Below are 25967 nucleotides of genomic sequence, written 5' to 3'. Positions count from 1 at the left end.
AGGAGAAACCTTCTAGTCTGAGACCTAAATTAGAAGGATGCATACAGAGTGTGCATAAGACACGCATAAAGATCATAAGACACAAAGTCTTGGGGTGCCTGGATGGCTCAGTTGGTTAAGTGTCTGACTCTTGATCTCAACTCAGGTCTTGATCTCAGGGTCAGGAGTTCAAGCCCCACACTGAGCTCCATACTGGGCGCAGAGCCTACTTTAAAAAAAAAAAAAAAAGGCACGAAGTCCTAAAAATGAGAAGCTACTGTTTCAGCTTTTATAGAATCCAGCCTATTCCATTCTAAGAAAATTTTGCTCTATATGATGTTACCATACAGTTCAACAGCTTACTCCTTTGTAAATAACACATGGCAAGTCAGTGGGAAATGGCATATAACTAATGATGAATCCTGTGGTGTTGATCCATGATAAGGGATGAATGAATGAATCCATACCCAGTGCCTACTAAATGTGAGGCATTGATAATTGTTCTTTTATACTCTGCTTACTTTGAGCAAATACATCTTTGTTCATGTAGTGAATTCATATCTAGTTCCTCTATGTGCCAGGTACCATACTTAGCATTAGAGTCAAAAATTAACCTGACACAGTACTCCCTGCAGTATACTTCTGCTCAATGGAGGGCAGTTGACAATTCAACAGGCAATTGTGATTTGGCGTCATCAGTGCCATCAAATGAGTAAAACTGAAGTACCAGAGGTGCACATGAAGTTGCTTTTAGGCTCCTTGAGGATAGGGGTCAAGAAAAGCTTCCTAAGATGAAGTAACATTTAAACAAGATGCTAGGGATATGTAGGGAATAACTAGGCCATTGGGCCAAAAGTAGCTTAGGGAAGAAAATAATTACAAGTCCTTCTCCATGTCTGGAGCCATTGAAGGAAATGGTCAAGAGATAAGATTGCAAAATCAGCAGTGGAAAATCACACAGAACCCTGTCTGCTGAGCTAAGAAATTTGGATTTTTATGTGGCGGCAACAGGGAACCACTAAAGAGCTTTAAGTGGGGGAATGACATGACAGATTTGTGAGTTTTAAAAAAATCTCTCTAGCTTCAGTCTGGTGATTCCAAGGTGAGGAGGGGGAAAAAAGCAGGCTGAACACAAAGTGAACATAATCCATTCAAATAGTTTGCTATAAAAATTTGAAAACCCCCACTGAGCTGGATTTCCATCCAAATCTCACAGTGCACCACTTTAAACCTTACTTATGAACTTCACTCACATTTTTAATACTCAGGTGATGAATTTAATCACAGAAGGTTGCATTGTATTACTTACTTCATGTATTTTGAAATGTGAGTTTTTCACTGAGTCAGCACGGCCATATCGCTTAGCTCAGGAAAACATGTCAATCCTTATGCCCCTCAAAACTGCCATTAACACACATGGCATCAAATTTTTCTAGGTGATGTGAAATTAAATCATGCCTCTTTGCAATGTATTCTAATCAGCTACTCCATTAACTGTTTTCAAATGGTAATCAACTAGGCTCCAAATGAATAGTTACATATTCAGCTTGCTCCATGAATTCTATGAATGCATAAACCGTAACAAGTTGTAATTATATTACTTTCAGAAGTCATTTACAGCAATTGAACAAACTAAGAAAAATTCCAAGATTCTTGTGTGACAGCGCAATTAAACAATATGAACTGCAAGACTCCACTTCATATTCTAAAATTTAGTTAAGATGTACTTTCTGAGAAAAGATCGTTTTGGAATACAGACATTATTCAGGTTAAGGCTTTATAACTTTAAATTATGGACCACCGAGCAAAATTATCAGAAAATTTTTTGTTACGTGCCTTATTAAATAAATTTCTCTAACAGGGAAAAATCTTCTCTTTCAATACAGAGGTAGGTGTTAATCTTTGTAGCAAGAAGACTACTTGGGAAAAGATAATTCATACTTTTATAGTACCTACTATGTGCCAGGTGCTGAGCTAGGGACGCTATGTTTTTGACCTATGTCATCTGTTTCATACTGAATACGTGATAGAAGAACCCAACTTCCTCTAGTCGGAATTCCTCAATTTCAAGTAGTAGTTATAAGAGACTAGTAGCATTTCAATTACCTATTGCTACATAACATACCACGTCCAAACCTTAGGAGTTTAAAATAACAACCACTATTTATTATCCTTCATGATTCTGTGGATTGATCAAAAAGTTCGGCTCTGTGGTGATGGCTTGGGCATTGGGTTAGTTGGAAGGTTTATATAGGGGCCTTGTTCCCACGGCAAGGAGTTGGTGTTGGCAGCCAGCTGGGAGCTCAGTTGGGAGTGTTGGCCAGACGCTTTGGTTCTTCCCTATGGAGGCCTCTCTACATGGTCGCTTGGACTTCCTCATAGCATTGGAATTGTGTCCCAAGAAGAAACATTCTAAGAGTGAGCATTCTAAGACTATAAACCTGGCATGCAAACACTTATTGTGGTAGGTAAAATGGCCTCCACAAAGATAGCCATGCTCTAATCCCTGAAACCTGTGAATATATTATCTTCACGCAAAAGAGACTGCAGATGTGATTAAGGTAGAGATGGGAAGATTAGCCTGGATTATCTGGGAGGGACCAATGTAATCAGAAGAGTCCTTGTAAGAGGGAGGCAGGAGTAAGACTGATTTGAAGATGTTATACAGGTGGCTTTGAAAATGCAGGAAGGGGCCACAAACCATGCATATTCACAGGTTCTAGGGATTAGGGCACAGACATTTCCGAGGTTCATTATTCTGCTTATCATATTTCTCCAAAACTGAAATCTTTGTGACAAGGAGAGGTGAGAAGTACAGCATTAGTCTACTCTGTGCCCTGTCTAGGAATAAACCCTCAAAGGAGCAATTAGCACAGATAAATGCATCATCATTCTGCTGCTCACTAGCTCCAACAGCATTCTGAGGAGACAATTTATTTGAGATGTTACTCCTCCAAAATTAGTCACAGTTGGGTATTTCATAACCAGCTCTGCTTCATCATTAAAGGGCAAGTCTCCTCCAACGAGCAGCAATGCTGTTTTTACAAGAACTCCATAAACTGCCTTGACAATGAAGAACAAAACCTGAAAATCAAGTATTCAAAATGACCCCATGACATCATTTAATGGACTGTGTACCTACAGCGGCGGATACATCCCTCTTCACTCTGCAAACATTTTGCACTTTTTGTTTCTGCTCTGAATCTACTAGTGGCTTTTTCATTGTCAAATGCAATGTAATTAGGGCTTCTGTGGTGAACTGTGATTACCCTCTGTTTTAAAACACGTGTCTCCTACCTATAGATGCATAGAGACTAAGATGAATAGGTAGGCAGAGACAGCTACGCTTTTTAAGGAATCCAAACGCCTTACTGATACATTTTAAAATATTAATTTTTAAAATATTGTATTGGACTCGGTTGGGGTGCCTGGTTGGCTGTCTGTAGGGCATGCTACTCTTGACCTCAGGGTCATGAACTCAAGCCCCACGATGGGCATGGAGCCTACTTAAAAAACAAAATAAAACAAAATGCTATTAAAAAATGTATTGGACATGCTTGACAAAACAAAGCTGTAAAGAAAACAAAGCTTAAGAATTAAGCTAAGGAATACTGAGATATCCCAAGTGAGGAAAATTTTATCCCAACATCTTTGTTAATTGTCATTCAAGTAGGAGAAAAATAGATAAATGAGTTGGTGTGAAGATGTTTTATATTCACTGAAATCTTTTTATGACGCAAGTTTAAATTCTGTTCCCGAAAGGAAAATTTCAGAGTGCTGCCCATACCACCACCAACGATGGAGAGAGCCTGGGGAATATTAGAACGCCTGGGAAGAATTACGTTTGGAAGCTTTTAGTGAACTTAATACAGTGAGGTGGAAGGGAGCCTCCTTCTGGTCAACTACGTAGAAGAGCATGTTGGTTTTTACTGAAAGTTCTTTGCCTATTTTACAGCTGAAATTGCAACAAGCTTCTCTAACTGAAAAAGATTCTGCGGTATAAATACAGGAAGAGGAAAGAAAATAATCACCCCGAACTACATCAGGAGAAATGTGCCCAAACATACATGCACTTCAAAGTAAAGGAAGTTCCACAGTGTTTCAACTGCTAAATAATCATTTTACACAATCGTCAAATTCCAAAGAAAACATAGCCTACACATTAAATACGTTTTCAAATTATCAGTAGGCTTAGGACAAATTCTATAAGATAAATAATTTGCAACTGAGTTTTCAAATGACCTTTTCTTTATTAAAATATGCATTAATTTAATGTAGTCTAGATGTAAATTTCTAACATATTTTTTAGAAATAAGGGACACTTCACAAATTTGTGTGTCATCCTTATGCAAGGGCCATGCTCATCTTTAACATATCGTTTCAATTTTAGTATATGTGCTGCCGAAGCAAGCACTAGACTTTAATATTTATTATAATAAATGTACTATAGGAGCATAAATCCTGATTCATATATTTTAATTTACAAATCCATCAGTTTGATTAATGGAGCCATTTTTCTCTCCAATCATGTTAAATTACATCCATAGCCAGAACCCTGAAGTAAATTATGAGCTCATTCAGGAAACATCCTGCCAAGAGAGTATTTGGCACACAGTAGGCAGTCAATAAATATCGAAAACGATAAACATTTATTCTATCAAAGCATACATAGCAGTATAGATTTTCAACCGTGTGTAAACTCTTCAATTGAAATGTTAACAACAGCCCAGTCCCTCATCCAACACACCTGAGAGTTGCTTTCCCTTCCATTAATTGAAAAGCATTCAGGAGAGAGACGTTAATTAATATTAATCAAGCCTACCAGGAAAGTAAGGTGGTGCTATTGCCAATGTACTCTTGAGACCATATAATCATGATTTTAGAGTCACTGCATTCTTTGTTCCTTCAGTTTATGCTGATATTTAATTGCATGTGATAATGTAGAAATAATCACTGATCGAGAAAAATCAGGTTCTACCTGAGGCCCACCTGGGTGAAGTCCAAGTCATTGTGAGACCTTATGTCCAATTTACCCTGAGTTCTGGTTTACCAGGTAATGTCCCACCGTGCTGCCATGCATGCCTGGCCTGTGTTAGTAGAGCCAGGCACGAGAGCCCTAATCCGTGTCCAGGAAGCAGAGGGAAGTCTTTGATTTCACTGGGAGGCCACAGGGCTATTGCTTGCATCCCCTTCTGGACCCATAAAGTTCCTATTGTTGCAAGAGCATTTATTTGGAAAATTAAGGGACAAAGGGCTTGTTTGCTTTAAGAAAAGCAAAGAACAATCTCCATAATTTATGAGAAGTTTTATTTGATTACTGGGTCAGTGGTTTAATTTTGCATATGTTCTCATGAATGTAACCACTGTGTTTTATGTGAGGTTCGTCTTGTAAACTACATGCACTGGCAGAGGAAAATCAGTTTGCAGCACCCAAGACAGTAGGGAAATTGGCAGCCACGGAAAACACCTGTAACGCTTTCCTCCCCAGCTTCACAGCTAACCACCAGCAAAGGAACACCCTTGCTCAAACACTCTCCTCGGCAGTGCTTAGCTCTTCCGTCAACCAATTACCTTCTGGCTAAATTTCGGTGTGAAGTAATGACAGCATTTACCCTAGTGCTATTTTGTTGAAAATATTACCTAATTTAGTAATCTGTTTCTCATGTCTCATGTGCTCCTAATCAATGGAAAATTAATTAGCAACAGAGAAATTCTGTGGGGTGTGTGTGTTCACATGTGCATCCCAGCAGAGTTTTAAAGAACAAACAATTGGTGAGCCTGGCCATTGAAGTGAGACAGTTTTCCAGGCAGAAAGGACAGGATACACACAGACCGAAAAGTGAGAGGGAACCTGCATGTTCCAAATCCTGCAAGGTCTCCTGTGTTGCTGGAGGGAGTAAGTGTAGAAAATAATGACACTGGACAGTTAAAACAGATCATGAAGGTTCTGGTGAGAAATGTTAGGACTCCATCCTAGAAGGAACATACTCCCGGACCAAAAACTTATGATTTACATCTCTTAGCCATCCAATTAGAGTCTAAGGGAGCTAGGACATTGCTCACCTAACCCAACTTAGGAGCAAAACACAATTCTTATAAGATTTTGCCCTTTGCGCTCCTCACTCAGCCCTAAGGAGTAATTGTGGTGTTTTTTCCTTGGCAGTGACATGATTTTCCAGCAGTCTCATGAATACTCACGAGAGAACCGGGAGGGAACAAAACAGGGGGGGTTGGTGCCAAAGAGGGTGTCATTCATTCATTTATTGGTTCATTCATTTGTTCAGTCATTCATTTAACCCAGGCAATGCAGCAATAAGCAGGAATTGGCAGTCTATCACCTGTTAAGTCAAAAATATGTCCTATCACCTATTTTTGTAAATAAAGTTTTATTGGAACACACCTATATGTGTTTATTTATGCACTGTTTGTGACTACTTCCACGCTAAAAGAGTGGAGGTGGTTTGTTGTAACAGAGACAATATAGACCACAAAACTGAAAATATTTACTATCTGGTCCTTTACAGCAAAAGTCTGCTAAGCCCTGCTTAGTTGATTTAAATTCCAACTCTGCCATTTGGGCTCTGAATCTCAGTTTCCCCTTCTCTGAAGCAGAGATGATAATAATTATGTTGTCTAATAGATTTTCTGTGAAGATTAGATCATTTTATGTGCAAAGTTCCCAGCATAAAGTAAGCACTGAATAAACATTAGTTGTTGGTGGTACTTATTCCTTCACCAATATTGCAGGTATGGTTGGGAAACTGGACAAGGACTACACTGGACATTGCATCCAGTCTCCCTGGCTGCTGAGACGTTTGAATGCCTGTTGGGTAGGCACATGGAGAGTAGAGTATCCAGGTGTGGATTACACAGGAAGAGTTAAGTCTGGGTATAGACATTTGGGAGTTAATAACATATGATATATTTAAAGCCACAGACCTGGATGGAATCACTGGAAAAAGCATATGTGGAAAGTAGAGGAGGGCCAGACACCAAATCCAGTTGAGGTTTGTGAACATAAATTTAAAGTTAGCCTAGAAAGCACTGTTGCATTTTTTTCCCAGCTACATTCAGTTGTACTGATCCAATGATGGAATAGGAACAAAGTTGAATTTACTCAAGGCTGGATTTCTCCCAGATCAAAACAGTAGGAGGAATAAGGCAAAGGAGCTGAATATGTATACATGGAAATTATTTAACAATAGACCGAGAAATTTTAACCAGGTAAAGGTAAAGATGGATGTTGACCAGTGAGAGTCAGTGGACTGGGGTTTCTAATGGCATCCAAGAATTACTGGAGTAGATTACTCTCACTTAGTTACACTAGAGTAAGTGAACTGGAGAGGTAGGAAGAGACGGTCAAAGAATAAACAAAAATAGTGATGGTGAGAAATTTAGTAAACTAATGGCTAAAATCCATAATGCATGGGGGGAGTGATGTGGAGGAGAGTAGATTGCTTTAAAAGGTGGGGGGGGGGGAGAGGAGATGGCAAAGTATATAACCTAATTCCATGTGCTTCAAAGACCAGAGGGATTAAAGAGGAAATGGAAGTAATGGTATAAATCCAGCCTTAAAGCAAAAGTTGGACACCTACCCCAAATAACTTCAGTCACAGATAAGCAACCAAGAGCGAAATGCTTACATAGTAGAGACTACATGTAAATAATGTAAAGAGAGGTCATTACTAAGGTAACATTAGCCGCTGTAAGAAATAGATGCCACCCAAATGCTCAGGGGCTTAACTTAATAGAACTTCCTGCTCAATAAACTCAATAGAAATGATCCCTTGGAAGAGGAAGGGCTCTTTTCCATGTAGTTATTCAAATACTCAAGTGGATAGAGACTCTTCCATCCTCAACACATGGTTTCTACAAACTGAAGGTTGCTGGAGGGGATGGGGGGAGGGGGATGGGGCAACTGGGTGATGGACATTAAGAAGAGCACGTGATGTAATGAACACTGGGTATTATATAACACTGATAGGGGATCCCTGGGTGGCTCAGCAGTTTGGCACCTGCCTTGGGCTCAGGGTATGATCCTGGGGCCCTGGGATCAAGTCCGGCATTGGGCTCCTTGCATGGAGCCTGCTTCTCCCTCTGCCTGTGTCTCTGCCTCTCTGTCTCTGTGTCTCTCATGAATAAATGAATAAAATCTTAAAAAAAAAAAAGACTGAGAATCACTGACCTCTACCTCTGAAATGAATAATACATTATATGTTAATTAATTGAATTTTTTAAAATGTAGTTTTTAAGGCTGCCATGGTTATTGACATCAAGACAGTAAAAGAGAGGGAGATGAGCACTGCATTATGGCTCAGGCCTGGAAGTGATCTACATCATTTTCTATCATTTAGTAATGTGGCTGGAAATGGAGTCTATATTTTGTGCCCAGAAATAAAAGGAAATAAATTTGGTGACTTGCAGTAGAAGTCTAGGGAACAGTTTAACCAGGAAACTTTTGTGGAACTTTATCAGAAAAAAAACAATAAATCATGGTATATTAAAAAATATCATGGACTCAGAAGTATTTGAGAAGTATTTGGCACTTGGGTGGCTCAGTCGGTTAAGTGTCCAACTCTTGGCTTCGGCTCAGGTCATGATCTCAGGGTGGTGAGACTGAGCTCTGTGTGGGCCTTCATGCTCAGCCTGGTGTCTGCTTAAGAGATTCTCTCTCCCCCTCTGCCCCTCCTGCCACCCATTCTCTCTCTCTCTCTCAAATAAGTAAGTAAATAAAATATTCTTAAAATTTAGCTTTATCATATATATGAACTTGAGTAAGTCATGGAAACTTATTAATCTTTATTTATAAAATCATGATAAATGGTTTTCTTGCCTTAAAAGGTACTCAAAAATATCAAAATAAGATATGTATTAATAATGTCCTGTAGCAAAAGACATGAACACAAATCTCACAGAGGAAGACATAGACATGGCCAACACGCACATGAGAAAATGCTCTGCATCACTTGCCATCAGGGAAATACATATCAAAACCACAATGAGATCCCACCTCACACCAGTGAGAATGGGGAAAATTAACAAGGCAGGAAACCACAAATGTTGGAGAAGATGTGGAGAAAAGGGAACCCTCTTACACTGTTGGTGGGAATGTGAACTGGTGCAGCCACTCTGGAAAACTGTGTGGAGGTTCCTCAATGAGTTAAAAATAGACCTGCCCTACGACCCTGCAATTGCACTGTTGGGGATTTACCCCAAAGATACAGATGCAATGAAATGCTGGGACACCTGCACCCTGATGTTTCTAGCAGCAATGGCCACAATAGCCAAACTGTGGAAGGAGCCTCGGTGTCCATCGAAAGATGAATGGATAAAGAAGATGTGGTTTATGTATACAATGGAATATTACTCAGCCATTAGAAACGAGGAATACCCACCATTTGCTTCGACGTGGATGGAACTGAAGGGTATTATGCTGAGTGAAGTAAGTCAATCGGAGAAGGACAAACATTATATGTTCTCATTCATTTGGGGAATATAAATAATAGTGAAAGGGAATAGAAGGGAAGGGAGAAGAAATGTGTGGGAAATATCAGAAAGGGAGACAGAACATAAAGACTCCTAACTCTGGGAAACGAACTAGGGGTGGTGGAAGGGGAGGAGGGCGGGGGTGGGGGTGAATGGGTGATGGGCACTGAGGGAGGCACTTGACAGGATGAGCACTGGGTGTTATTCTGTATGTTGGCAAACTGAACACCAATAAAAAATAAATTTATTATTAAAAAAATAATGTCCTATAAATTCTGAAGCACTGCATAAATGTGAGTTATTATTACTACTACTATGAACATAAACTGTTATCTGCCCCATTCTTGTTCCTTTAAGTTAACTATATATTCCTGTGCAAACTTGCATTATAATTTTGTAAAAAGCTGCTTCAAATACCTGCATTTCTTATCCAAAATCCTCATACGTGCATTTCGCTTGTCCCCCTAAGTTCTGACTCTTGGCAAACCCAACCTTCCACTTCTCGACTTTGGTATTATACCTAATTTTCATTCTGCCTATCTCATAGTATCGAGACTCAAGTTCTAGGTTTCCATCTTGTTTTGCCCTGTGACACATCTACAGGGAAAAATCTATACCTGTTAACTCCTCTGCCTTCACAGAGAGTGACCTAGGTGCTCCGCTCCATTTTCTGTCGATGGCCACTGTGCTTCTGAAAGACTCTTCCATAGTCTTTGTCCTGCACAACCCTACAGGCCACTGTTCATATAGTTGACCAAATTATTATAATGTTTTAGCAGATTGCAGCAGATATCAAGACCATATCCCATCAGATAGAAGTTACTGTCTTGGAGAAAAGGTCCCTTTTCCTCATTCACCCTAAGGTACCACATGGACTTGTGGTTGATCCCTTATGTGAGGTCTAGTCCTGTCCAAATGTGGAGAGTCATGTGACCTGTCCAGGATGATTAACACAAAACTCAAGAAGACTGTACCTAAGGGATGCCTGGGTGACTCAGAGGTTGAGCATCTATCTGCCTTCTGCTCAGGGCATATATTGGTCCCAGAATCGAGTCCCACATCGGGCTCCCCGAGAGGAGCCTGCTTCTCCCTCTGCCTATGTCTCTGCCTCTCTCTCTCTGTGTCTCCATGAATAAATAAAATCTTAAAAAAGAAGAAGAAGAAGACTGCACCTAAAAGGCTCAGAACTGTGTCAGAACCTTGTCTCTTAGGTAAAAAAAAAAATTACCAGTTCCTAATGATATAGAATTGTTGATTAAAAGAGCAATACAACAATAAAACATGTGTTATCTATGTGCCTAAGTTCATTATTACACAAACCAGTATGTAGATTTCCTATCTTGATGGGTTGGTTCTTTAAAAAAACAAACAAACAGAAAACCTTTGTTTCAAAGCCAAACCTAAATACTCCATTCCATCACAGTTAAAGTGAAAACAATGACCCCAAGTGTCCATGCTTTTAGACAACAATCTACTTATCTTCTGGATCACAATTTACATTGATAAGTCTATATAACTAATGTCCAAAGATCCTCCCTAGTTGAAAACCACAGCTAAAGTCAGATATAAAAAAAAAAGTCAGATATAAATATACACAGTGAACAGCAGTCAAAACATAAGGTTTTTTTTTTAAGATTTTATTTAGTTACTTGACAGAGAGAGAGAAAACACAAGCAGGGGGAGCAGCAGGCAAGAGGGAGAGAGAGAAGCAGGCCCCCCACTAAGCAGGGAGCTTCATGCGGGGCTTGATTCCCAGAACCCTGGGATCATGACCTGAGCCAAAGGCAGGTGCTTAACCAACTGAGCTACCCAGGTGCCTCAAAACATCCATAACTTAAGAGGAATTGGCCCAAGGTAAATAAATAAGGAACATGTCTTGGCTTCTATCTATCTCAGTACACGTTAAGGAAATAATTCCTTTTCACACTACACTATGTTAATCAATTTACCTTATGTAGCCCCTTTCATCTCTGCCTATTCAGTCACAATCATCTTTAAAGACACAGCTCAAAATCTACATTCTTCTTAAGAAAACAAATCACTGTGTGACCCCATTTATATGAAGGATCTAAAGTATTCAAATTCAGAGTCAGAAAGTAAAATGGTGGTTATCAGGAGATAGGAGGAAGGGGAGATGAGAGTTGTTTAATAAGTATAGGAGATTCTGTTTTGCAGGACAAAACAGTCTTAGACACCTGTTACAAAGTAATGTGAATATACTTAACACTATTGACCATACACTTAAAAATGGTTAAGATAGTAAATTTCATGTTATTTTTTACAATTCCAGACTTTAACTTATGTTACAAAGCTGTAGCGATCAAAACAGTATGGTACTGGTACAAAAATGGACATCAATAGAACAGAATAGAAAACCCAGAAATGAGCCCACAACCTTATGGTCAATGAATCCTACTCAATGGGAAAAAGACAGTTCCTTCAACAAATGGTATTAGTTACATGCAAAAGAATTAAACTGACCACTTTCTCATATCAAACACAAAAATAAATTCAAAATGGATTAAAGATTTAACTGTGAGACCTGAAAATCCTAGAAGAGAACACAGACCTTTTTGACATCAGCCATAGCAATTTCTTTCTAGATATGTCTCCTGAGGCAAGGGAAACAAAAGTAAAAATAAACTATTGGGATTTCATCAAAATAAAAAGCTTTGCATAGCAAAGGAAACCATCAACAAATTAAAAAGCGACCTATGAAATTTGAGAAGACATTTGTAAGTGGCGTATTTGATAAAGTGTTAGTATCCAGAATATATAAAGAACTTATAAAGCCCCCAAATGAATAATCCAATTAAAAAATGGGTAGAGACATGAATAGACATTTTTCCAAAGAAGATGTATATAGATGGCCAATAGACACATAAAAAGATGCCCAACACCACTGATCATCAGGAAAATGCAAATAAAAACTACAATGAGATCACTTCACGTCTGTCGGAGTGGCTAAAATCAACAACACAAAAAAAGGCAAGTGTCAGCAAGCATGTGGAGAAAGGGGAACATTTTTGAACTGCATTTTTTGCTGCTAGGAATACAAACTAGTGCAGCCACTCTGGAAAACAATATGGAGATTCCTCAAAAAAAGTTAAAAATACAACAACCCTATAACCTAGCAATTGCACTACTAGGTATTTACCCAAAGAATACAAGAATACTAATTCAAAAGGATACATGTATCCTGATGTTTATAGCAGCACTATCTATAAGAGCCAAATTATGGAAACAGCCCAAGTGTCCATTGACTGATGAATGAATAAAGAAGATGTGGGGTACACACACACACACACACACACACACACACACACACTTACATACATACATACATATAACAGAATATTAGCCACAAAAAATAATGAAATTTTGTCATTTGCAATGATATGGATGGAGCCCGAGAGTACTATGCTATGCAAAATAAGTCAGTGAGAGAAAGACAAATATAATATGATTTTACTCTATGTGGAATTTAAGAAAGAAAACAAATGAACATGGGGGAGGAAATAGAGGCAAACCATAAAAAAGAATCTTACCTATGAAGAACAAACTGAGGGTTGCTGGAGGGGAGGTAGATGGGGAGATGGGCTAAGTGGGTAAAGGGGATTGAGGAGGATACTGGTTGTGATGAGCACTGGGTGTTGTTCTGTAAGTGATGAATCACTGAATTCTGTACCTGAAACTAAAAATACACTGTATGTCAACTAATTGGAACTTAAGTAAAAACTCTAAAAAAAAAGAAATAAATTTTTTAAATTCTTCATTCTTCTGAAATCCTTTGCTAGCCATCCTGCCTGAGATGATCCTGTCCTCTTCTCCCAAATTATCATCTGTCCTGTTACTTGTCGTTTAGTTGTGTGTCTACTTGCAACAACTACTTTCATCTGAAACTGTTAAATTGGTATTTTTAATATAACAAGTTTTTATATATGTGAGCCTTTATGAGAAAATGATAATGAAATTATTTTAAAATCAGTGTCTGCATCTTCTGTTATATCCTCTCTGTGCCCAATAAGCACCTGCCATTTTAACTAGTTGAGTCATAGCAGGACCCATAAGATTTGGAGAGCCAAGGCTGAAATCTGAATTCAACGTAAAGGATAGTGCGAGAAACAGATAATAGTAAAAATCATCAGAAAAGACATTACTAGCAGTCAAGGACAATAAGCAGATGGTGGCCACTTTCATTTGCTCATCCTTTTATTCAATAAAAGATTACAGAGTTCCTATGTGGAAGATACATCCTCGTTCTATAGGATACAGGATGATAAGAATCTCTGCCCTTAGGAATGTCTAATACTGTAGTTTCTGACTCTTTCTCCCAAGAAAAGCTGGAGCAAGAGTGGCCAGATATGTTGGTCCAGGATCTCAGGGTTAAAAGCCAGATATAGTAGAAACCCAAGGAGGACAGAAACACATGCAAGGGAAACAAAGAGAAAAAGGAGAAGTTACGTTAGTTAAAGACAAAGGTCAAGTAAATAGTAATGGAGCAAGAATTAACGACCAAGGCTAGACCAGGGAAAAAATTGGGACTTTGGCCATTGTCAGAAACAGGATACCCAGATTTCTCTCTTAATGCATGTATTTCCAATTACAGTAGGTGGGTTCCCAAGAGTTAAAGGCCCAGGGTCAGGCAAAGCGGGCAAGTAGAGTAAATCTACAAGCAATCAAATTAAAAATACTAAGTGCCACAGGCAGATGCCAACTGTTATAAGATGCAAGAGGCCATATAATAACATAGCAGTCAGCCCAACTCTTGATGTCAGAGTTCCTCAGTTCAAATCACAACTATGCCAGTTATTTGTTACGTAATGTTTGGCAAAATAAGGATATGTCTCAGTTTTCTCGTTTGTAAAATAGAAACAGTAACTATACCTGGTTTACAGGTGGTGTTGTAAGAATGAAATGAGTTAATTTATGTAAAAGGTTGAAGAGAGTGTCTAAGACATAGTAAGCGATATAAAAGTATTACCTATTATGAGTTAAAAGCATGAATGATCACTTCCAGATGTAAGGTTTAGAGAAAACTTTGTATAGGAACTGGCATTTGAATTTACTAGTGAATGATTAGGTACAACTTGAATGCATGGGAAGGGAGCACAGGGGCAGGTCAAAGTGGCTCAAACTATATTTAGAGGAGAAAGAGAAAAAAGATGGTTGGAATATAGGGCATATATCAAAGAATAATAGGAGATAGAACTAGAAAGGTGATTTTCAGCCAGATAAGATGAATGCCAGGCCAAGCAGTCCAAACCTTATCCAGAACGCAAGGCAGAAGCACTGTGGGATTCTGAACAAGGGAGGGGTGCAATAAGAGATGAATTTGGACGTCCTTTCCTGCACGAACCATGAAGGCACTAAAAGCTATGTGCCCAGGCAAGGAGTACAATTGCTCAGGAGAGGTATTAAGGGTCAGAGAAGAGTTGTACACAGAAGGCATCATTAAAGTCCTGCAAAATGTAGAGTTGTAAGCAAATATCCAGGGAAGGGAAATAAATAAAATCTATAAAATGCACAATCTATTAACATACCAAGTACATGCAGTATGCTCCTCTGTGACAACAGAGAATTGGAATCTCTGTTCATGAAATGTTTTGCATCTATGTGGATTGCTCATCTCTACGCATGTTCCTTAAGAAAGAATTCAAATTCCTCCAAAATATTATCTCAGTCAGGATCCCCAATCTTATTTCTCTCCAGCCCCCAAAGCACATCCCATGCTACAGCGAAATGGTATGGTTATTCTCAACCAGTTATAAAAAAAAAAAAAAAAGACATTCTAAATCATAAAGCACCAGGAAAACTACAGGATTTATTTATTATTTTCTTATTTTTTTGTTTTCTTCATTTTAGGCCTTCGTTCACCCAGCTTTCTCCTCCTAGAAGAGTCCTTTTATCTTCAACTACCAGATTCCTATCTAACCTTTGAGGCCCAGCTGAAACACTGCTTTCCTCATAAAGCCATCCTCATGAGGAGCCATCTCTCCAGCAGGAAATAATCTCTCTCTCGTCCGTTCTCTCAGCACTGGATATATTACTCTCATATCACTAGGATTCAATGAAAAATGCAATAAATGCTATTTGTGAACATGTCATAACTATGTCACTACTGATCGGTTTTCTTTTCTTCTTTTTTTTTTTTGAGAGAGTGTGTAGAGTGTGTGAGAGCAGAGGCGGGGAAGAGGAAAGAATCTGAAGCAGGCCTCATGCTGGGCATGGAGCCCAACGTGGGGCTCCCTCTCAAGACCCTGAGATCATGACCTGAGCTGAAATCAAGAGTTGGAGGCATTACTGAGTCATCCAGACACACTCATTACCAATCAACTTTTAAAAATTGTAATAGTGGGCAGCCTGGGTGGCTCAGCGGTTTAGCACTGCCTTCAGCCCAGGGAGGGATCCTGGAGACCTAGGATCGAGTCCCACATCGGGCTCCCTGCATGGAGCCTGCTTCTCCCTCTGCCTGTGTCTCTGCCTCTCTCTCTCTCTCTCTCTCTCTGTCTCTCATGAATAAATAAAATCTTTAAAAAATTGTAATAGTGCTCTAGAGTTTACAAACAATTCTCATCTATGTATGTGCAGAATAAATCAATCCTATTAATGACTTATTATTTTTTAAAAAACAAGAAAATTATTATTATTCTCATTCTTTCCTGCTGATGAAAGAACAAATGTGACCCAAGGTCACACCACATCAAGGCTTGAGCCCAGATCCAGGGAATTTGCTCCTGCATGTTCTCTCACCCGCTTAGTTCCTCCTATAACCTCCCTACATGAACCCTTGACCTCCAAACCTCCCAGTGAAAAATTTGAAAATATGAAAAATTTCATATTTTGAGGACTTTTCTCATTCTGATTTTCTTGAATCTTTACAGAAATCCAATGCTTCATTGCATCTTTATTTTAATCTTTATTGCTTTTTCTGGTTATAATAGTAACGCATGCTAACCATAAAAATTCAAATATTTCAGAAAAGCATTACACAGAAAGCAAAGAATCCTGCAATTACTCAGTTCATTGGCACTCCTGCTCTGCTAGCACCACGCCAATGAGTAGGATTTCCACTGTGGGCCACCCTCAAAGGCAGAGGCTCCAACACCTTTACCTTTTTATTTTTTTATTTTTTTTAATTTTTTATTTATTTATTTATTTATTTATTTATTTATTTATTTATTTATTTTACACCTTTACCTTTTTAGTTCCCAGGTTATCATTACTCCACCTGCCATAGCAGACATTTCTGCTTTCACCCACTTCGTGCCTCCAGCCTATTTATGATAGAGCTCCAAGCAGCCAGGACCACCTGATCAGAGGTGCAGTCAAAATGAAGCCTATTTGCCACCCTGGATACAGCAAACACGGAGGAATCGTGTTGTCCATCTCCGAGGAGCAGACTGGATCCGGCCACGCCTACCCAACCACTACTAACTTAATATAGTTTTCTTAGTACAACGCTCAGCAATATAATAGATAATCTGCCCCACTTCCATCCAGGGAGGGAGCGAGGATAGAGGAATCCTCAGAATTTCACATGATTTATAATATTCAATGACTTTCACTTAAGCATCTTGCTTTTCCCATCACTCACTTATAATAGATAGTTTTTCATTTTTCACTTGCTAGCTTCTGAGCTAGACCAAAAGGGACAATCTAGCAAAAGGGGAAGATTGAGTGGTACAGGCACTAATTCATGAAGTATAACATTTCTCTTTGCCAAATCCTTTCCCTTGTCAAATTTTTGCTGGAATCAATAGGTTATTTTTGGAATCGTTAAACATAGTACTGAATCAGGCAAATTATGCTATGAATAATATCACAAGAACTATTCAGAGAAAGAAAATAATAGATGATTAAGTGCCTACAAGCAGTCTTCCTAGGATAATGTTTTCTAATGAATTATATGACGTGTATATTTAGGGAACTATTTTTCTCTTGAGAGGAACGCTGCTTTATTTACTTGGGAAAAAATCCGAATGATGCCCCCCACAAATAGTCAAATTCTTGGTTTTCAAATAAGTGTTTTCATTTAAATAACAAAGGTACAGGGAGAATAATATTCAATAATCTAATTTCATATTTTGAGGACTTTTCTCATTCTGATTTTCTTGAATCTTTACAGAAATCCAATGCTTCATTGCATCTTTATTTTAATCTTTATTGCTTTTTCTGGTTATAATAGTAACGCATGCTAACCATAAAAATTCAAGTATTTCAGAAAAGCATTACACAGAAAGCAAAGAATCCTGCAATTACTCAGAATTGCTACACTTCTACAGTCTCCAGCTATAGTTTCCACTTTTCTCAATCTGTTAACCCTCTCCTGACCTCTCGAGATCAGCCCAGTTCCTCCTTCTGTGTTACAGCCCTACTCTCCAGTTCATGTGCAAACATCCCTCATAATTTAAAAAATATCCTTGACCCTTCAGTATCTTTTAGCCTTACAATTATCTCTCATTTCTTTCTCATCTGAACATCTCAAGAGTAAATTTTGTTTGTTTCTCAGATCACTATGATCTGATTTCTTTCCCTTCTAGTCAACTAAAGCCATAAGGTTCTAATGTCCAAATAAACACATTTGTTATCTCAGAAATCCTCTCTCCAGCTTTAACACTGTTAACCTCTCCTTCCTTAAAGTATGCATCTCATTGGTTTGATTACATTTCTCTGTCCTGATTCTCTTTCTGCTTCTCTGGTAATGCTTTCTTGATCTGCTTTATTATTCCATCTCCCTCTGCTTGTCATTCTTAGGGTGAGGCTTTGTCTGTGGTCCATTTCCCTTCTTGCTCTGCATAAGTAGCATCACCTGAGTTATCTAATTGATCTCAAGGTTTTTACAACCACCTATCACTGATAACACCAAAATCTTATCGCCAGCCCCTCCCAGTATCTTCAGGTTCCACACTCATACATGTACCTGTGTTTCCCAAAGGCACCTTTAAATGGACATTGTCCAGAGTGAATTCAATCATTGCCTCCATCCTTTACCAATCCAAGAGACCTCCTGCTCTCATCCACGTGTCAGGTATTGACACCATTGTGCACTTGCTCACCCAAGCAAGACACTGGGCATCATTTCTTACTTTTTCTTCATTTTTCTTACAGACTTAACCATCCAAACATATTTTGAATCTGTTCCCTTTTTTCTCATTTAAGCTCTATCCTTTCTTTTATACCTCTTCACGACACTAATTTTCTAGATCCCAGTCTTGGCCCTCAGATACATCCCATACTGCTTTCAACATAAATTTTAGAAAATTAAAATCTGATCCTATTCTTTCCTGCACTAAATGACCAATGATCCCCCTCAGCTTTTAAATGAAAATTCGAGCTCTTTAGTATGGCATTAAGGTCTTTTATAACATGGCTTCTGTAATTTTTCTACTACCATCTCATAATTTGCGATCCAGCTATGCTAAACTACTTATGATTCTCTGCATACATTATGCCCTTGTCTTTATGCATGCTATTCCTTCTTGCTTTTTCTGTTTGTACTCACTTGCCTGTTTAGTTCTTACTCATTCATTTCTTTTTTAGGAGAACAAAATAAAAGTTAGCTTTTACTGTTCCTGAGGCTCAAAGGACGTGCAGACCGGATTTCTGTTCTGAGAACAGTCTATTAGACTTCTGCAGAGCAAACTCCTGCTGGGGCAGAGGAGAACTAAGAAAGGCAAACAAAATATTTTTAAATATTTGATTGAAGGCATATGAAAGATTCCAAAACAGTGAGGGTTTAAGTGACAAATATCCAATAAAGAAGGGAAATGTGGAAAGGCGAGCTCAATTTTCCCCTCAAAGCGTTTTCTGGTATGAATATAAGTTAGTACAGCCACTTTGGAAAACCATTTGGGAGTATTTACTAAAGCTGAACTGCTCATACCCTATAAACAAGCAATACTACTCTTAGGTACCTGCTCCATAGAAATGTGTAGCAAAAGGCTGTAGAAGAATGTGCATTAACAACATTATTCACAATAGCTCCAAACTAGAAACTGATATTATTAGAATAATGATTTACATTATACTTACACAATAGACTGCTATACAACCCTGAAAATTAGTGAACTATTGCTATACACAGCAATATGAATGCATTTTCTAAGTAAACTTTGTATGAAAATGCCACATACAAGAGGACATACTGTAAGACTTCATTTATATGAAGTACAAAAATAGATTAAACAAATGCATGATGTTTAAAGTCCAGATAGTGGACTTTGTAGAGAAAGAACTGGATCCTGGTAATATTCTAATATTTGATCTGACTAGTGTTGACCTGGAGGTATACATGGTACGATCATTTGTCCAGCTGTATACCTGTAATTCATGCAATGTGTTGTATATATGTTATATTTCAATAAAACAAAATGTCTTTTTAAAAAAAGGAAAAAATGTCATCTGTATCTAAATAGAAAATAGTATTATGTACAATTGAAAAGGGGATAGAAATATAAAGCTATGTTTTAGAGAAACAATTTTGAGAAGCTGTATAGCTCAGTGTATACTCCTTAAAACCTATTACCATGGGATCCCTGGTGGCTCAGCAGTTGAGCATCTGCCTTTGGCTCAGGGCGTGATCCTGGGGTCTGGGATTGAGTCCCACATCGGGCTCCCCGCATGGAGCCTGCTTCTCCCTCTGCCTATGTCTGTCTATCTGTCTGTCTGTCTGTCTCTCTCTCTGTTTCTCATGAATAAATAAATATTTTTTAAAAATTAAAAAAATAAAACCTATTACCACTAAATTACTGGAAAACTATCAACCGCAGAGAAGTGTCCAAGACATACATATTATTTACTACCACAAGGAACTCATGCAGAAATATTATTTGGACACAATAAGAAAGTATCTCTTTCCATAAAATATGCTATATTTTTCAGAGAAAGCCCAAATCAAAAATGGTTTTTGATTTTTTTCCAGCTGACATCACCTGGGAGATGCTATTCAATTTCATTTGTTTTAGCATCTGATGAATGGTTTGGACTGAGGCTGCTAGAAGGCTTTTCCTGGACTTTGTAATAGGTAACTCTGTCTCTTTACAAAATGCTTCACTGTGTATGAGTACTTAGAAGACATTCCAGGTTTCTCACATTCGTGTTTTGATACAGACAAGGACTGCATAGGCAATTCTGTGCTTTTTCAAAGTGCTGGAAAAATATTTCAACAGCTTCCAAGATTTTTTCCTAGTCTTGGAGGTCAGGAAAGAGCTTATGTTGAAAGATCTTTATTTAAAAAAAATAAGAACCAGATCAATTATCAATGTTAGATCAGTGTATTTAGGTGGTAAAAATGGTGTTCAAACGAGCCACTTTCAGCTGGTGGCCCAGCAGAAATAGCAGAAGGGAGATGAGCTGAGAAGATGTAGAATTAGGCATCCACTTTTTGGCTACCTAGTGCCTCTACCTTATCTCAAGCTGTGGCAATTGCATCTAACCTTTCTGTGATAGATAGACACTAAGATGGCTCCAAATTAGCCCTGCCCCCTGGTATTCATAACTCTGTGGAATCCCCTCCCTTCAGTGTGAACAGAAATTGTGACTTGCTTACAACCAGGGGACACTCTGTCATGTTTGTGATTTCATCGCTTAAGATTCTAACTTCCCTCTTGCTAGCAGACTCTCCCCATTGACTTTCACCCTTGCTAGCTTTGTGAAGCAAGCTTCCATACGGAGAGGCCCATATAGCAAGGAGCTAAGGGTAGCCTCCAGGAAACAGCCAACTAGAAATTGGAACTCTCAGTCCCATGGCCCACAAGGAATTGAATCCTGGCACCCCACAATCATGTGAACTTGGAAGAGGCTCCTTCCTCAGTTCAGCTTCAGATGAGACCCCATCCCTGGCCAACAATCCTGATTGCAGTTTTGTGAGAGAACCTGAAACAAAAAACCCAGCTAAGCCATGCCTAGACTCCTGAGTCACAGAAACTGTGAGACCATAAATGTATGTTGCTTGAAGCTACCAAGTTTGTGGTAATTTGTTACACAGCAATAGATCATTAATACAGGTTCCAATATCTGCTTTACTCCCAGAAGGTCACTGAAATTTTAAGTGGGTTAGTCTCAGAGCAATCATAAATTATCATATTTTTAATAAGAAGCCCTAACTTGATAGGTTTTTGAATAGGAGAAAAGAGCAACATATTTATAGAAATCAGTTTTAATTCTATTAAATTCTGCCATTTTTGAGTGTCTGAGGTGAGCTGATGAATAGTTAGTGAACTTCTAAACATTTCTTTTATTTCAGTTGGCAGAGACACTGTGCATTTTCATAACCTGTGACAGACAATATTTTTCAAAGGTGGCTGCAACAATATCCTCCATCCTATGTGCTGTCATGCAATGTGACCTCGCCACTCCTCCATCAAAGGCAGTCTTGTTCCCTCCTCTTGGGTCAGACCTTGTGACATGCATGTTATCAATAAAATGTGCAGAAGTGAGGCTTCATAATTTCTGAAGCTAGATCAGTAAAAGCCACACAGTGTCTTCCTGTTCTTTTCCTTTCAGGCAGTTTTCCTTCAGGGCACTTCCTTTCAGCTTGCTCCTTCCCCAAACCCAGCTGTTATGCTGTGAGAAGCCAAAGCCAAATAAAGAGGGCATGAGTATCCTACTCCAGTGACAGGGCCAGCTGAGCCCAGCCTTTAAATTTGGTACCAGTCCATGAGTGAAGAAATCTCCTTACAGTTCCCCAGCATTTTGGGTCACCCCAACCTTGCGAGTTTTCCCAGCTGAATTTCCAGACATTGCGGAGCAGAGGCAAACTGTGATGGTCAGTTTTATATGTCAAAGTTGGCTAGGCCACTGCACCCAGTTATTCAATCAAACACAAATTAAGGTGTTGCCTTGTCCCCCTAGATATAAGTTTTATATCTAGTGTGGATAGATAGATGATAGATAGATAGATGATAGATAGATAGATAGATAGATAGATAGATGATAGATAGATAGATATAGATAGATAGATACATAGTTTTTTTATCTATATAAGAAGGTAATTTTGTAGTCATGATTAACATCTACAATCAGTTGGCTTTATGTAAAAGACATTATCCGGGGTAATATGGGTTAGCCTAACCCAATCAGTCGAAAGCTTTCAGAATGGAATAGATTCCTTGAGGAAGAAGAAATTTCACCTGTGGCCTGCAATTCCACAGGTGGAATTTGCAAAGAAACAATAGAATACAATTGAAGACAAGAAGAAATTCCACCAGTGGCAGCCCCCGTCCAAGATATTGAAGCCTGCCCTTATTGAAAGCCTGCCCTGAAGGTGTCAGACTAGCTTAATTAGCCCTCACAATCATGTAAGCCTATTGTTTGCAATAAGTTTCTTAATACACATACATCCTGCTGGTGCTATTTCTCTGGTGGAGTCCTGATACATAAACCATCTGGCTATGCTCTGTCTGAATTCTTTGCCCATAGGAAACATAGCTTAATAGAATGGTTGCATTTTTATACCACTAAGATTTAATTATTTTTTATGCACCAACAGGCAACCAGAACTCTTCCTGTTATTTAACCAACTTCAATAGAATTCCCTAAATCACAAGAAAATGCTGATTGTATGTACTTCACAGAGCTCACATATTTTAGGCAAAATATAGAGAAAGTAGACCACATTCTGGACTCTGAACACATGATCATTCATTACATCACAGAGATTGAAATTTAAAAGACATCTTTCTATCTTTAGTCAAGACTATATTAAAAATATACAAGACAAAAGCTATTCCTGGAGAAAGCAACTAGATTTGTAACCTGGATTTTCCCCTGTTGTATCAAAGCGCCAGTTGCACAAATAATAATGATATAACATTATAGTGATGAGCAGTATTTCTTTAGCCGTAGCTCTACCTTGTTTTACACAACTTTTTTCTCTAAAACCTTCCCTTCCTTATCACTCAATTTTTCTGAGAATGCCTTATTTGAGGTTTCAATCAAATGAGTATAAACATGTTTTTTTTCCTGCTTCCGCCTGGTGCCCGCCACATTTCCCCACACATCAGCACCCCTTTGCGGATGGTGCCCAGCGCCAGGCCAGCACCTGCTGTCCATGGTGCTGATTTCTGTGCCAGCCACCCTGCCTCCTCCTGACACAAAGCTGGCCCCATGCCACTGGTGAATCCATTAAGCCCAGATAGTGAAGCCAGAGACTCAGACTTGCATTTTGCCAGGTGCTGCCATGAAAGGTTTCGAGCCTTCCCATGGTGGTAGGGGCAGGGTATGGCTGAAACTTCAAGCATTACTAATGTGTCAGTGCCCTAAATGCAGCAAGGTTTCATATTTTCTGTACTCACCTTATTCATCCCTCCATTTTTTTGTACCATACTCTTTTTTAAAGGGTACCGATGCAATTCTGCTTACTCTTTTTGACGTATATATTACTAATTCTTCTTTTGTGAAAATGGATATTTACATTTTTATCTTTGGACCTCGGCTTCCTAGAGATAAACTCATAAGCATCATGCTGAAAAGCAAATTTCAAAAGCAGACAGCATGTTGTACTCAAAATTGGTCCTCATTTCTGATTACCAAGCTTGCTTGTTAATTCTCTTTCCTCTTAGAATAATCTCATTCTCAAAAAGTCTTTTTCTTTTTTTTTTTTTAAAGAAGTTCTTGTAATAGACCCTGAGTGAACCTACCCTGATGTGTTTAATTCTAAGGTAAGTAGCACTGAGGCTTTAGCTTGGAAATGTCTATGATGATATCACATTTATTTAAGAATTTAGTTTAGGGGATCCCTGGGTGGCTCAGTGGTTTAGCGCCTGCCTTCGGCCCAGGGAGTGATCCTGGAGTCCCGGGATCAAGTCCCGCATCGGGCTCCCTGCATGGAGCCTGCTTCTCCCTCTGCCTGTGTCTCTGCCTCTCATTCTCTCTCTCTCTCTGCATCTCTCATTAATAAATAAATAAAACCTTAAAAAAAAAAGAATTTAGTTTAATTGAAGGAAAGTTGTGAGTTCTTGTTTCACTTTCAGAAGTGAAAAACCCAGAATCCCAGTTTTAATTAAAACATCTTATTTGGGCATGTTGACTTATTTGAATTCACTGATTCTACACTTGCAAAGAATATGTAGTTAGGGGATGGGCTTTGGAACAAGACTGTTTCGCCACTCTGCCATTTACTGGCTGTCAGACCTTGGAAAAGTTACTTAATCACTGTCTGTGCCTCAGTGTTCCTAGCTATAGGAGGAGGACGTTGACAGCGTATACCCCACAGGATTTTAGTGGAACTTATTTCACATTAATAAGCACTACTGGCAAAAAACAGTGCTTAATATATAGTAAGCTCTATATATGGATTTGTTAATATTATTTTTTTATTTATTTAAATTCAATTTAATTAATATAGACTCATTAGTTTCAGAGATAGAATTTAGTGATTCATCAGTTGCATACAACATCGAGCACTCATTACTTCAAGTGCCCTCCCTAATGCCCATCACCCAATTCCCCCTGTTAAAATTATTTAACAATTGCTGAGCCTTGTAACTTTACCAATCATCCAGGCAAAGGGCTTCTCATTTAGTGACACTAGATGAGTAAGAATTGATGTGGTCTGAGCATGTGCCAAGGGTTTTACTTATTTTAACACTTCTGTGCATTCTGCACAAAGGAAGGGAGATGCATATGTGCAAATGTTTGTACTTATTTGTAATAAGGCATTAAATTTTAGTACATGTCACAATTAGAAGTGTTTTTCTTGGGAGACAGTTTACAAGCAAATATGTTTTATTGGCATATAAATATCTTTACTATGTAAATATAGCCATGCATTTTCACCAGCAGCTGGCATAGTTATATGGTGCTAATATTTTAGATATATATGTAGCCAACATGTGAGCTCCCATGTGTCAGGCTATATTATTTAATTATAGTCCATTGACATAAATGTCAGAATTATTCCCATTTTTAAAAAGATTTTATATATTTATTCATGAGAGACACACAGAGAGAGGCAGAGACACAGGCAGAGGGAGAAACAGGCTCCTCACTGGGAGCCCGATGTGGCACTCCATCCTAGGACCCAAGATCACACCCTGAGCCAAAGGCAGATGCTCAACCACTGAGCCATCCAGGCGTCCTAGAATTATTCCCATTTTGACCAAGAGGAATACCTCCAACGTAGACAATCCTACTCACTGCTAATTTTTATATTTCCTTATCTATTACTTAAAAATACTGAGGTAATGAATTAAATTAATGAATTAACAAAACAAAACAAAAATGTGTAAATAAAACTTGGATTCACACACACACATGCACACAAATATTCATAGAGGCTTTATTTCTAATAGCCCCAAACTAGAAACAACCAAATTCTCTTTCAATGACTGAAAAGGAAAAAGAAAAAGACTGAAAAGGTAAACACACTACAGTACATCCAAATCATTAAACACTACTTCAGCAATAAAAAGGAATGAACTATTGATACACACAATAACTTGGATGACTCTCAAGAGAATTGTGCTGAGTGGAAAAAAAAAGTCATTCTCAAAAGATTA

At 38.5% G+C, this 25967-nt stretch overlaps 1 long non-coding RNA gene and 1 other non-coding gene across 8 annotated transcripts in view; both read right to left on the bottom strand.

The window, feature by feature from the left end:
• The window catches only part of LOC140602789 (uncharacterized), a 183636-nt gene that overhangs the window by 134395 nt on the left and 23274 nt on the right, over window positions 1–25967 (bottom strand). The window lies entirely within an intron of this gene.
• On the bottom strand, window positions 4287–4393 carry LOC140603305 (U6 spliceosomal RNA). Its single transcript, XR_012006302.1, has one exon. It is a non-coding gene; the product is annotated as a U6 spliceosomal RNA (small nuclear RNA).

The sequence above is a fragment of the Canis lupus genome, chromosome 13, assembly GCF_048164855.1.
Source record: "Canis lupus baileyi chromosome 13, mCanLup2.hap1, whole genome shotgun sequence".
Taxonomy (NCBI): domain Eukaryota; kingdom Metazoa; phylum Chordata; class Mammalia; order Carnivora; family Canidae; genus Canis; species Canis lupus.
This window is presented reverse-complemented; position numbering and strand designations above follow the sequence as displayed.